The sequence below is a fragment of the Cibotium barometz genome, chromosome 58 (genome assembly GCF_041138505.1).
Source record: "Cibotium barometz isolate CiBa-2024 chromosome 58, ASM4113850v1, whole genome shotgun sequence".
Lineage (NCBI taxonomy): Eukaryota > Viridiplantae > Streptophyta > Polypodiopsida > Cyatheales > Cibotiaceae > Cibotium > Cibotium barometz.
Window position 1 is genome coordinate 24400843 of NC_141103.1, and position 11676 is coordinate 24412518.

An 11676-nucleotide genomic window follows, 5' to 3' on the forward strand; every position below is an offset into this window, starting at 1 on the left:
TACCCTCCAGAGAACCACATATGCTCATGTCGCTCTACTGGATCAGGAAAGTATAGATCCTCGAGCGAGTCTCACTTTGCTTTCTCGGGTTGTAGTTGATGAGATTTTTGAAAGGCAAAGGCGATCATATCCTGACTCTGGGGAAGAGTCCAGGAATGCTAGACAGATTTTGGAGCATCCATCTAAAAAATCCAGTTCAATTTATAAGTTTTTAATTTTTGAAGTTCATTTCAAACATCATCTTAACAAGTGAAAACATTATGTCCCAGATTTACTTTAAAATTTTAAGCAATTTTGCTGCTGTTTTGTAAACTTACAACAACGCTCTGATACCAGCTGTCTGATACCAGCTGTGGGACCCCTCTGCCCCCTCCGTGCATCGGATTCCCGGTTGCTAACAGGCAGAAATAGCTTTCTCTTGCGCAGGGTAGGGTTTCCCACTCAGGGCCTCACCCTCGAATGTCCAGACACGAAGCCAAAACCGAAAAAATTTCCCTTACTCGAAAAACGGGGACGATTCCACCTTTTTTATTTTCTTAACAAATTAACGGGTTCAAGACATTAAACTATCCTTCTCCTGATTAAACCAGATATAAGGAAAACTATCACTGACTTTGAAGAAATCAACGCTTTTTTCTAACCGAAATCAGGCACAGCTGTTGATCTAATCATTTGAGGAAATCAAGGTTTTTTTCCTAACCGAAATCAGGCACAGCCGTTGATCTACTCATTTGAGGATTTCTTCAGGGTTTTATTTAACTACTCAAATTCTAAGCGTATTCCTATTATTTTAATTTATTTATTAAAACTCCACTGATTCCAGCCTGCGGTCCATGGGTTAGCCACCACCCAACCACTGGCATCAGTAGAACCAGACAATTACTCACCCACCCATAATTGAATGTCTTTCTTAAATTTTGCTTTCGAATACAGATATGCACACACTCCTCTTTAAAACTTTAACATATAAAATAATCCATTGACAAACAGTTATTGGTTACAGATATCATAACTCAAAATTTCCATCCAATTCCTTGTTTCTAAAAAAACAGTATCACTCTAGACTCTCCGTTGAGACCCACTGGTCAGCAACAGATTACAATAATCATTTCGTCCAACATACATATCTTCCACGACATATGCATGGGTGTCCTAGGCACCGCCGCGAGCCCGTGCATCGCCTGGTCGTCAGAACCCTCCAGGATCCTCCTTAGGTGTCCTGGCACTTCACTTAGGGACCGCTTCATCGGCCCTCATCCATCGTACCGGAAGCGCACCATTTTTCAACCATACCGAGGCTGGTCAAGACCTGGGCTTTGCCGCATGAGTTGTCCTTTGAACACTCCCTGCCAGCTGTTTGCAACCAAACTTCCCTTAGAAAAACATATACCAAATGCTCCCTCCAGCATTCTAGCGTAAGACAATCCTTTAAGAAAATAGTTTTTCTATGCAAGTTTTCAGTTTGATTTTCTTTTGAATACAATGAGTATTTCTTGAATCAGTATCCCCAAAACTTCTTGGTCGCAATTCTGAATTTCATACAGAATTCCTTGAATTCTATAACCTTGATCCACAGATCATTTCGAAGGGTTTCAAATTTAGTTTCAGATTTGGCGGGAGTCTTGAATGTATTTTTCTAAACTGGTCACACCTTCTTTTCTTGAAACTGACAAAAGAGTCTGGTCTTGGTCATAGTCTGATTCACGGTTCGCGTTGGATAAGATTTTTTCTGAACTATCTTTCTCGAAAAGGTTTGATAATTCAGTTACTATTTCACTGAATTTCTTTTTTTGAATATTCACTTAACTGATTTCTAAATTAGTTACAAATTCCAATGAGGAATAAATTAATCATTTATCTGAATAATTCGATCTCGTGTTAGGATTAATAGAACCCCATGTGGAGACTCCAAGGGTTATAGAGCCAAATAGAGGCCAATATGGTCTTCATCATCAAGAAACCCAAAGATTGAATGAACAGATCGAAAACTTGAATCTTGCCATCATGCAGGTGATTCAAAACCAAGTAAAAAGGCCATAAGGGGAGAGACAGCAAAGAAATAGAATGGAGCATGTCCAGTGCTATAATTGTGTGTGGAGAGAGGGGTCATATAGCACCTCAATGTCCTCAACCAAGAAGAGAGCGAGGAGGTATATATCCCATTATTCAAAGACCAAAGGGTAATAGGGATGATGGCAATAGGGATGGATTTAATGGGAATCAAGTGCCTGCACAAGGACAAATGCAACCTTAAGTTCCATTGGGTAATGTGAGTATGTTTGACGCAATTGTGGAAGAGGAAGATGAGGCTTATGTGTTGGCCAATAATAAAATTAGGGTGCAAAGATCAAAATCTGAGGATGCAGGTAAGGAAACAAGAGCCAGGAAAATGCAAGAGAAGCAGAAGGCAACCAATGGAACAAGCAAAATCTAGCAAGCAAGGAAAGGTAAGGGCTAGAAGAAGGAAAATTGGCATGGACGACTTCCATTTGGGAGAGGAACAACCCCCTTCTTATAGTCTCCTTGGCTGATGTTCAACATAGGAAGGCTGATATCACTTATGGTGGTCAACTTTTACAGTTGAATTCTAGCATAAGGAGACAATGAATTCTAGCATAAGTAGATAATGGCATAAGCTTGCTAGTGTTAGGAGACAATGAATTCTAGCATAAGGAGACAATGAATTCTAGCATAAGTAGATAATGGCATAAGCTTGCTAGTGTTAGGAGAGCTAGATTTAAAATACATGAGGCTAATGTAGTTCAATTGAGCAAGTTTTTTGATATAGTTTCTATTGTGGATGTTTGCATTCATGGCACGAAGGTGAGCAAGGTTTACATTGATGGGGGAGCCCAGTGTGTCATAACTGAAGAGGCTATGTTTGACAGTGACTCAGGAAGCTAAGGAGGCTAGGTACTATTCAAAAACAGGTTTTGGAGATAGAAGTCACCAAATTGTTGCAAGTTGGTTTTATATACCCGATTGATGATGTAGAGTGGGTTCCCCTATCTTCATTGTACCTAAGAAGGGTAATAAATGGAGGGTTTGTGTGGATTACAAACCTCTTAATGGAGCCACGAAGAGGCATCACTTTCCTCTCCCATTTCAGGATGAGACAATAGACCAAGTTGCAAGGCATGAGAGGTATTCAATCTGTGATGGATTTAGTGGCTATTTTCAGTTTAGAATAACCTCAAAAGACCAAAAAGGGCTAGTTTTATCACTCCTTGGGGATGTTTTGTTACAACATTATGCCCTTTGGGATTCTTAATGCTGAGATACCCAGGTGATAATCCAAAGGTGCAAAGGTGGATTATGTCTCTTCAAGAGTTTGATATGAGTTTCATCAAAGAGGATAGTGTGAGCTCACATGGCTGATATGCTCACCTACACGGAAGTTCAGGTAAGACCCAAGTCTATCAAGGATGTTAAGAAGCAGGTTATACTAGTCCTAGCCTGCATGAATAGTTGTAGGACATCGATGGTATTTTTTTTAATGGAGATTTTAAGAGAAGTGTTGGAAAAGGAGGAGTATGATTTGTTTTTGTTGATGAGCAAGGGAAAGAGCTATGGTATAGCTATCAAGAGATAGAGGTAAAGAGAAACAATGAGGCTGAATATTTCAGCCTATGTTTGGGTCTTGAGAAGAGTGCAAAAGAAAAGAAGTCAAAAAGCTAATCATAAAAGGTGATACCATGCTCATCATCATAAGACAAATGCAAGGTACGTGGAAGGTCAACAAAGATGAGATGAAGGGATGGTTTTTTAAGGTAAGAAAGCTTCTTAACAGCTTTCAGGCTTTTCAAATATGGCATGTATCCAGGGATAACAACAAGAGAACCTGTGAATTGGTAGAGCAAATCTTTACCAAAGATGTGCATGCTATGTCCAAGAGCCTTTGTATATCAAGGTAGAGAGTCCCTTCATGAGGAAGAGCATGTTCTTCTTATAAGTTTTGCAAGAAAGAACTTGGATGCTTCAAAGAGGAAAGCCATTGTCAAGAGAGCCATGAGGTATGTTTTGATTGGTAATCATCTTTATCACAAAGGGACTAATGGTGTTATGCGAAAAGTTTTATATCATGTGATGAGATTCAAGATTTCTTAAAGGATTGCCATGAGGAGGGATGTGGAGGCCATTGTGGATTTGACATCACAAAGAGAAAGATCTTGACATCCAAGCTCATGTGGCCAAGCATGAACCAGGATATTAATCATTAGTATAGGAGTTGTCTCATGAGTGTTAGGCTTTCCAAAAAATGGTGTTGATTCCAGAACCTATGCATCATATCTTGAGTTATGGAGCTTTTGAAAAGTGGGGTATGGATGTTATAGAACCTCTTCCATCATGAACCAGAAACAAAAGGCACCATATTCACTGTAGTAGAGTATCTTACTAGGTGGCCAAGGCTATTGTGCTACAACAAAACATGTATGTAAGTTCCTTTATGAGATGATTTGTTGTCGTTTTAGAGTCCCTTTAGAGCTGGTACTGATGGAAGAGAATTTAGAGCTGATGTGATGAAGGATCTTGCCAAGATGTTGAGCATAAAGCACATGTTTACTACTCCTTATCATCCCCAGTGCAGTGGGCTTGTGGAAAGTTTTAATGGTGTATTAAAAAAGTTGTTATTAAAGCTTGTGGAAGAACATCCAAGGGATTAGGATATGTATTTGGATAGGGCTTTAAGTTCATACAGGGTGTCAGAAAAGAATGCTATAGGATTCACTCCCTATCATCAAGTTTATGGTGATAAGTGTGTGTTGCCTATTAATATCATGCTCCCTTCACTTGATTTTATCTTGTAGCATGATTTAGCACAGGAGGAACAAGAGAAGAAGAGATGGACCAACTCGCACTCTCTTCTTTTGGATAGGGAGGAAGCCATCAAGTGTTATGAGAAGACTAGTCAAAAGAGAATTAAAGCATTCAATAATGAGAAGCTGGGTAAAGGATTTGGAAGAAGGTATGCTTATGTCAAGATATAATAGTGCTCTTGATACCACTTTCCAAAACAAGTTTAGAGTGAAGTGGGAAGGTCCTTATGTTGTGAATGAAGCTTTTTTTTGAAGGTCCTTGATGGCAAGATGCATCCAAGTAGGGTCAATGGTTTGCAGTTAACACCATACCACATCAGAGTCATGTAGAGTAAAGAAGACCGAGTAAAACACTTCAAGTGTTTCACCATGGGGTTGGGGCAAATATGTGACAGGATCTTTGTGCCCTATGCAATCATGTGATGAATAGGAAGATGAAATGTACATAAATAAGCTTTTGAGATGGCCAAAATGGTCTACATAATTTTTTTGTGCGCTATGCAATCATGATGGATAGGAAGATGCAATGTACGTATGTTGGTGTAAAATAAACTTTTGTTGACCAAGATGGTTAACATAATTTGAAATCAATCTAAATAGTCGGGGCATGTGGGTAAGCCATACACTTGCTAAAAGGGAAGCTATTCATGAAGATGCTGGGAGACACAGAAGAACAAAGGTGACAAAACAGGAAAGGGAATAAGGAGATCAAAGATATCGGTCGACATTTTCTTTTAGGAAGGAAGGTTAAAAAAAAGTCTTTTTTGGTGATATAGAAAAGAGGTTTTTGTTAGAGATCGATAGAGACACAGAGAGAGGAATAAGGAGAGACCCAAATGGAAGAAAAACTCAGAAGGAGAAGTCTGTCAAAGCACTGTGTGAGTAGGTGTGGGCTGGGCCAGCACGCTAGAGAGAGTGAGAGAGTCAGAGGATCAGCTAAGGGTTGTAGTAGGAGGCAAGCCCATGATCTCTGTCTCTCTGAATCTCTGTTGGAACTTGGTGCCTTTCAATACATGCTCACATGTAGTCTGTGTTAGAAGAAGAAGACTAAGAGAGTAAATAAAAGAGAGGAGGAAATCTACAGAAGATGTTTGCAGAATTCAGCAAAAGGTTTGAAACTGTGGAGTTGAAGATGAAGATTTAGAGAGCCTGCTTTGTAGGGAGCTATCTTTGTATAGATTCCCTCTATTTTTAATGTTTTTCTTTCTTGTTTAAACCCAAAGTCTCAGGGCTATTGAGACTAATTTTCATTTTGCAAATATGAAGAATACAATGTGCTTAGACTTGAACTTGTTGTGTGAGTGGTGGATGGTTGAGTTTGGGATATGGTGTTTTCATTGAGAAGGTTATGTTGTTTTGATTAAGATTGTTGAGAAGATTAATTATGAGTGATGTTTAAGTTAGTATTGAGAGTTGGCTGACTGGGGATAGGTTCAGTTGAGTGTCAGCTCCGAAGGTCAGCTAAGTGTCAGTTAGTGGTCAGATAGCATCAAGCTGAGAGTCAGGATGAGACAGCTAATAGTGTAGAAGGGTATAAATAATCCCTTTGGGTTGAGGGAAGTCAGTTAGGGTCAAGTCTTATAGCAAGAGGATCAGGGGGCAGGGTCCTATAATCTGTCTTTTCCCCGAGAGCTGCAAATAGGGAGCATGGGCTAGGTTTTTGTGGTACATTGCAAGCAAACGACGAGCGACCGAGAGAGAGAGAGAGAGAGAGAGAGAGAGAGAGAGAGAGAGAGAGAGAGAGAGAGAGAGAGAGAGAGAGAGAGAGAGAGAGAGAGAGAGAGAGAGAGAGGGGAGGGAGGGAGGGAGGGAATCCATTATAAACGTAACAAAAGAATGCAATCATGACACAAAGGAATACATAAGAGAATTATGATATACTTAAATGTGAACTTCAATGAAGCTTTAGAGAAAAAATCTTCTTTACAAGTTAACAATAAAAAAAATCTCATTTCTCTTTTTCTCAAAAAGTTCAAAAGCCAAATCAATCACTAAGGCATCCTAAAGACTGTCCAAAATAGACCAAGAAAATGGGAAGTACAATCTTCTTTCCAAGCAATTAAACTCCTAAAGGTAGGCAAAAAAAAAAGAGTAACCAAGGTGTGAAGTACACCACACAAGGCTCTCTATGCGGACAACAAATGTAAATATAATGGACATAAAGGACAGTAATCCATTTAGGATCATAGGAGGAAAAAGGAACTCGGTGCACTGTGAAAGATCCCTGCCCCCTCTGCGCACGAATTACGAGGGTGCTAGTAGCGAAAGTAGCACTTCTTGCACAGGGGCAGAGCCTCTCACTCAGGGCCTCGCCCACGGATATCCGGACAAGAGACTAATCCCTCGGTTCTTCCAAAATTGAACTCGGAAAAACTTCCCTCACCCAATAGACGTAGGTGATTCCTCCAAGATATTTTATTCTAACGTAGTCAAGGTCTTCACTAACCAAACTGATCCGACCAAACCTATAAATCTCATGGTCATATGAAGGAAGAGACTTACAATTGGATCATAGATACCAATTCTTTTTTCCTCATCAAGAGACATAGCCATTGATTCTTTTCCATAGAACAAGGGTTATCCGGGATTTACTTCAACTATCATAACATAACAGAACTGAGTCTCATTTTAGGGATCCATCAGTCCAGCCTAATCCCATGGATTAGCAACCACTGTAGTGATAGGATCCATTTAGAAATTTGGTTATGTTTTGCCCCGGGTACCAGGGAAAGGGCTCCCAGGCCTCCTAGCCGGCGCTTCAAGCAAACTTCAAGATAGTCACACCACTTACACACCCAATATGAAATTGCCTGTTTCACAGTTCCCAGGCCCCCTAGCCGGCACTTCAAGCAAACTTCAAGATAGTCACACCACTTACATACCCAATATGAAATTGCCTGTTTCATAGATTCAGCTGCTGTGAAAATAGTATCATTGATCATAATTCTCATAAAATAATCTTTTAATGAAACCATAGTATCACTGATCATAATTCTCCAAAATATCCAGCTTGAATTCTAATTTCCAATCATTCCTTCATCGGTGTACCTATAGCATCATTGGCAACCAGAACGCTCACCACCTGTTCACTCAAGGACCTTTTCAATAGTTCCTAGCTCATAGTAGCCAGAAATATATTCACTTAAGGAAAATCCAGATGGACTCTCTGTTGAAGATCAGCAAGATCAACCAACAGATCCATATAAAGGAGCCATGGACTCATTCGTTGAGGACCAGTAAGGACAATCAACCAGATCCATGCCCGAGTTCAGAAAACAACTCTAACTCCTTGTTCCATTTTCTTCGTCGACGCACGCGTGGGTATCTTCGGCAACCCAGAGCCCGAGCACCATATGGTCAGCACCCTCTAGGCTCCTTCACAGGTCACCTAGCACTTCACTCATAAGCTGCTTCCTTGGTCCCTCATCCACTGTACCGAAAGCTCACCATTTAAATCGAACCGAGGCTGGTCAAGATCTCGATTGACGACCTTGCTACGCGAGACATCCTCCATTGACTCTCTATCAGCTGTTGCAACTTTATCACTTAGGTCTCCATGACCTCATTCACAAGATGGTCAAAATGCTTTCCCAGCATTCTTGACATAAAATAGTCATTTAAATATAGATCATAAATACAGTTTCTAATGAACTCTCATCTTTCCTGTGAGATCCCCCCTCCGGGGCTTCGGCGGCGGAAGCGGCGTCGGCCTTCCGCACGGGGCCTCGCCTGCAGATGTTCGGACGAGAGGCTAGCTTGGGCGGTTCCTCCAAAACCGAGCCTGGAAAGACACCCGTCATCCAGAAGGCACGGGCGATTCCGCCATGGGAAAATCTTCTAACGGGGTAATTACTCTAATGAGTCAAAGTCTTAACTAGCTAAACTGATCTGATCGAACCTCAAGTCACATGGTCAGATCAAGAAGAGACTTGCACTTGGTCCATGGAATCACCGCTTTTTTCCCCATTTACAAGGCACAGCGTCGCTGATCCCCTCCCATAAAACAAGGTCTTCTCAGGATTTAATTTAATTAACATAACTAATCATATCTAGTTGTTTCACAGGAATCCTCCAATCTAGCCTAACCCCATCCGGCCCATGGGTTACCACCCGACCACTATATTGGTGGGATTCCTTTATAAAGATTTGGTTGTGTTTTTGCCCGGGTACCAAGGAAAAGAGTTCCCACGTCCCCTAGCCGGCGATTCATGGAAAAATTAAGGTAGGCATACCACGTACACACCTAATATGAAATTGCCATTTATAAAAGATTCGACTGGCTTTAAACAATCCTTCAATAGAAATCATAATATTTTTTATCATCATTTTCCAAAATTTTGAATCCATTGTATTACAAAATGTATCCTCTGGACTCTCCGTTGAAGACCAGTTGGCCAACCAACGAGATCCAGTATCAAAATTTGGTTCTCAAAAATCTTTCCTTGTAGTCCATCCGAAATCTTCCTCGACGTACGCATGGGTGTCCTAGCAACCGTGAGCCCGTGCATCGCCTGGTCTCAGAACCCTCTAGGATCCTCCTTAGGTGTCCTAGCACTTCACTCAGGGACCGCTTCGTCGGTCCTCGCCCATCGTACCGGAATCGCACCATTTTAACCGTATCGAGGCTGGTCAAGACCTCGGCAGGCTTTGCCGTGAGCGACATCCCTTGACGACTCCTGCCAACAACTGTTCCAATGATCCTCCTCTTAGTAAACACATGCTAAATGCTTCCTCCAGCATTCTGGTGTAAAACAATCCTTTAAATGAAAAACAGAGGTTCCAATGCAAGTCAATTCCAGTTTGAGATTGGTTCCAAAAACCCCTTTTTCCATAATTCCCAGTTTCATAATAAGGATCCTTGATCTCTCATGAGGGTAATCTACCCATCATTTTGTATGTTTGTCCAACTAGATTCTTGGTGAGTTCGGTCAAAGGAAAAACTAGTTTAGTTCCGGTAGTCTATTCTTTGTATTTAGGAACTGAAATTGGTCACGAAGTTTTTTGCTTGATCGAGAGATGGACAAGTAGGTTTACTGTCCGTCCCTCTCGTAGTCTAACCAAATTCATTCGGTTTAGTTCTAACAAGGATTCCCTTCAGAAGATAAACATCTAGTTTTGGGTAAATATCAATTTAGTGATTTTTCCAATTAAAATATCCAAAGATATTCCTTATGCCACATAATTTCTCGACCTTAATTCATTAGGTAGAATTATGGTGGAAATTCATCTTTTGACACTAAGATTTAACTCAAATCCATCTTTTCTTAAATATCATAAAAATTCTTCTTTTAACTAAATACCAATTCCTATTTTTTTGAATAAACTTAAAATCCCTCTTTTTCTCATTTAATGAGTGCAATCCAATTATCATGGGTATTCCTCTTTTACCATAAATTAAATCTATCTAAAATTCTTCTTAAAAATTTACATAAAAATATCCATTAATTCCATTAAGCTAGAAATTCCACTTTTCTCATTTAAATGATTGAATTCCAATTATGGTGGGAATTCCTCTTTCATCATTTAAATTTATCTATGCAAAAAGATAAATTTAACTAAATTTTCTCTTAAAAATTAAATAAAAATCTCCATTAATTCCTTTACACTAGAAATTCCATTTTTCTCATTTAAATGGTTGAATTCCAATTGTGGTGGGAATTCCTCTTTCATCATTTAAATTTATTTATATAAAAAGATAAATTTAACTAAATTTTCTCTTAAAAATTAAATAAAAATCTCCATTAATTCCTTTACACTAGAAATTCCATCTTTCTCGTTTAAATGGTTGAATTCCAATTATGGTGGGAGTTCCTCTTTCATCATTTAAATTTATCTATGCAAAAAGATAAATTTAACTAAATTTTTTCTTTAATTTTTAAATAAAATATCCATTATTTTGGTATTCCGAATTTTTCTCTTTCCTCATTGGAATACATGGATTTCTATTGTCATGGGAATTTCTCTTTTATCATAAAAATGAATTACTTGAAATTTTCTTTTTTCCTAATTAACTATTTATGTATAAACATAAAAATCAAATTTTCAACAATCTAAAAGAAATAACCATTATTTTGTTAACACAAAATCATAAAAATACCATTTTCTTAATCTCTAGCTTATCAATCCTAGAGTTTAAAACTACAATCATTATTCACTTATACCTCGAAAAGAAACTTGTACAATCATATCATGGGAGAAGAAGCTCTCCTTGCATAGAAATCTAAAAAACTAGCATGAGTAGAGAGAGAGAGATTTACTTAAAGAAAGCATTACAAATAAGCATAAAGATTAACTTTCTCTTAATTAAACATTAAGACTTTAAGGGAAAGCTTGATTTGAATTAAAATAATTATTTAGAAAGCTTCTCAAGCTTGAGAGGGGTTGAGCAGAAGAAAGTCATTGAGATAAATTGGAAAAAACCATAAAATTTGATTTTACCTCCAAGTTTGGCTTGATTCTCTATTAGCAGAGCGAAGCCCCCGACCAATCAATTGGTCCACCAAGAGAAGAAGAGCAACTTCAAGAGTTGTTGTAGAGAGAGAGAGCTCTAAGCTCCCAAGAGAGAGGAAAATTTAAGGGGAGATAATAGAAAATATGATTATTTTAATATAATACTAGCATAGTATAGCTCCAATATTTTTTTACAAAAGACCGAGGGTAAATTTATAGGTGAGGGAGGCCACTAACCAAGTCCAACTAGGTTCTAGAATTTTTGAGGTTCAGTTTTACTCAATTTGGATAAGATTTGGACTAGTTTGGCTCCCTTTTTTAGTTGGTTTGATCCAGGAGAGAGGAGAGATAAAAATATCACATTTTTTTTTGAATTAAAAATCCTTCCACACGTGAAATAGGCGCCTAC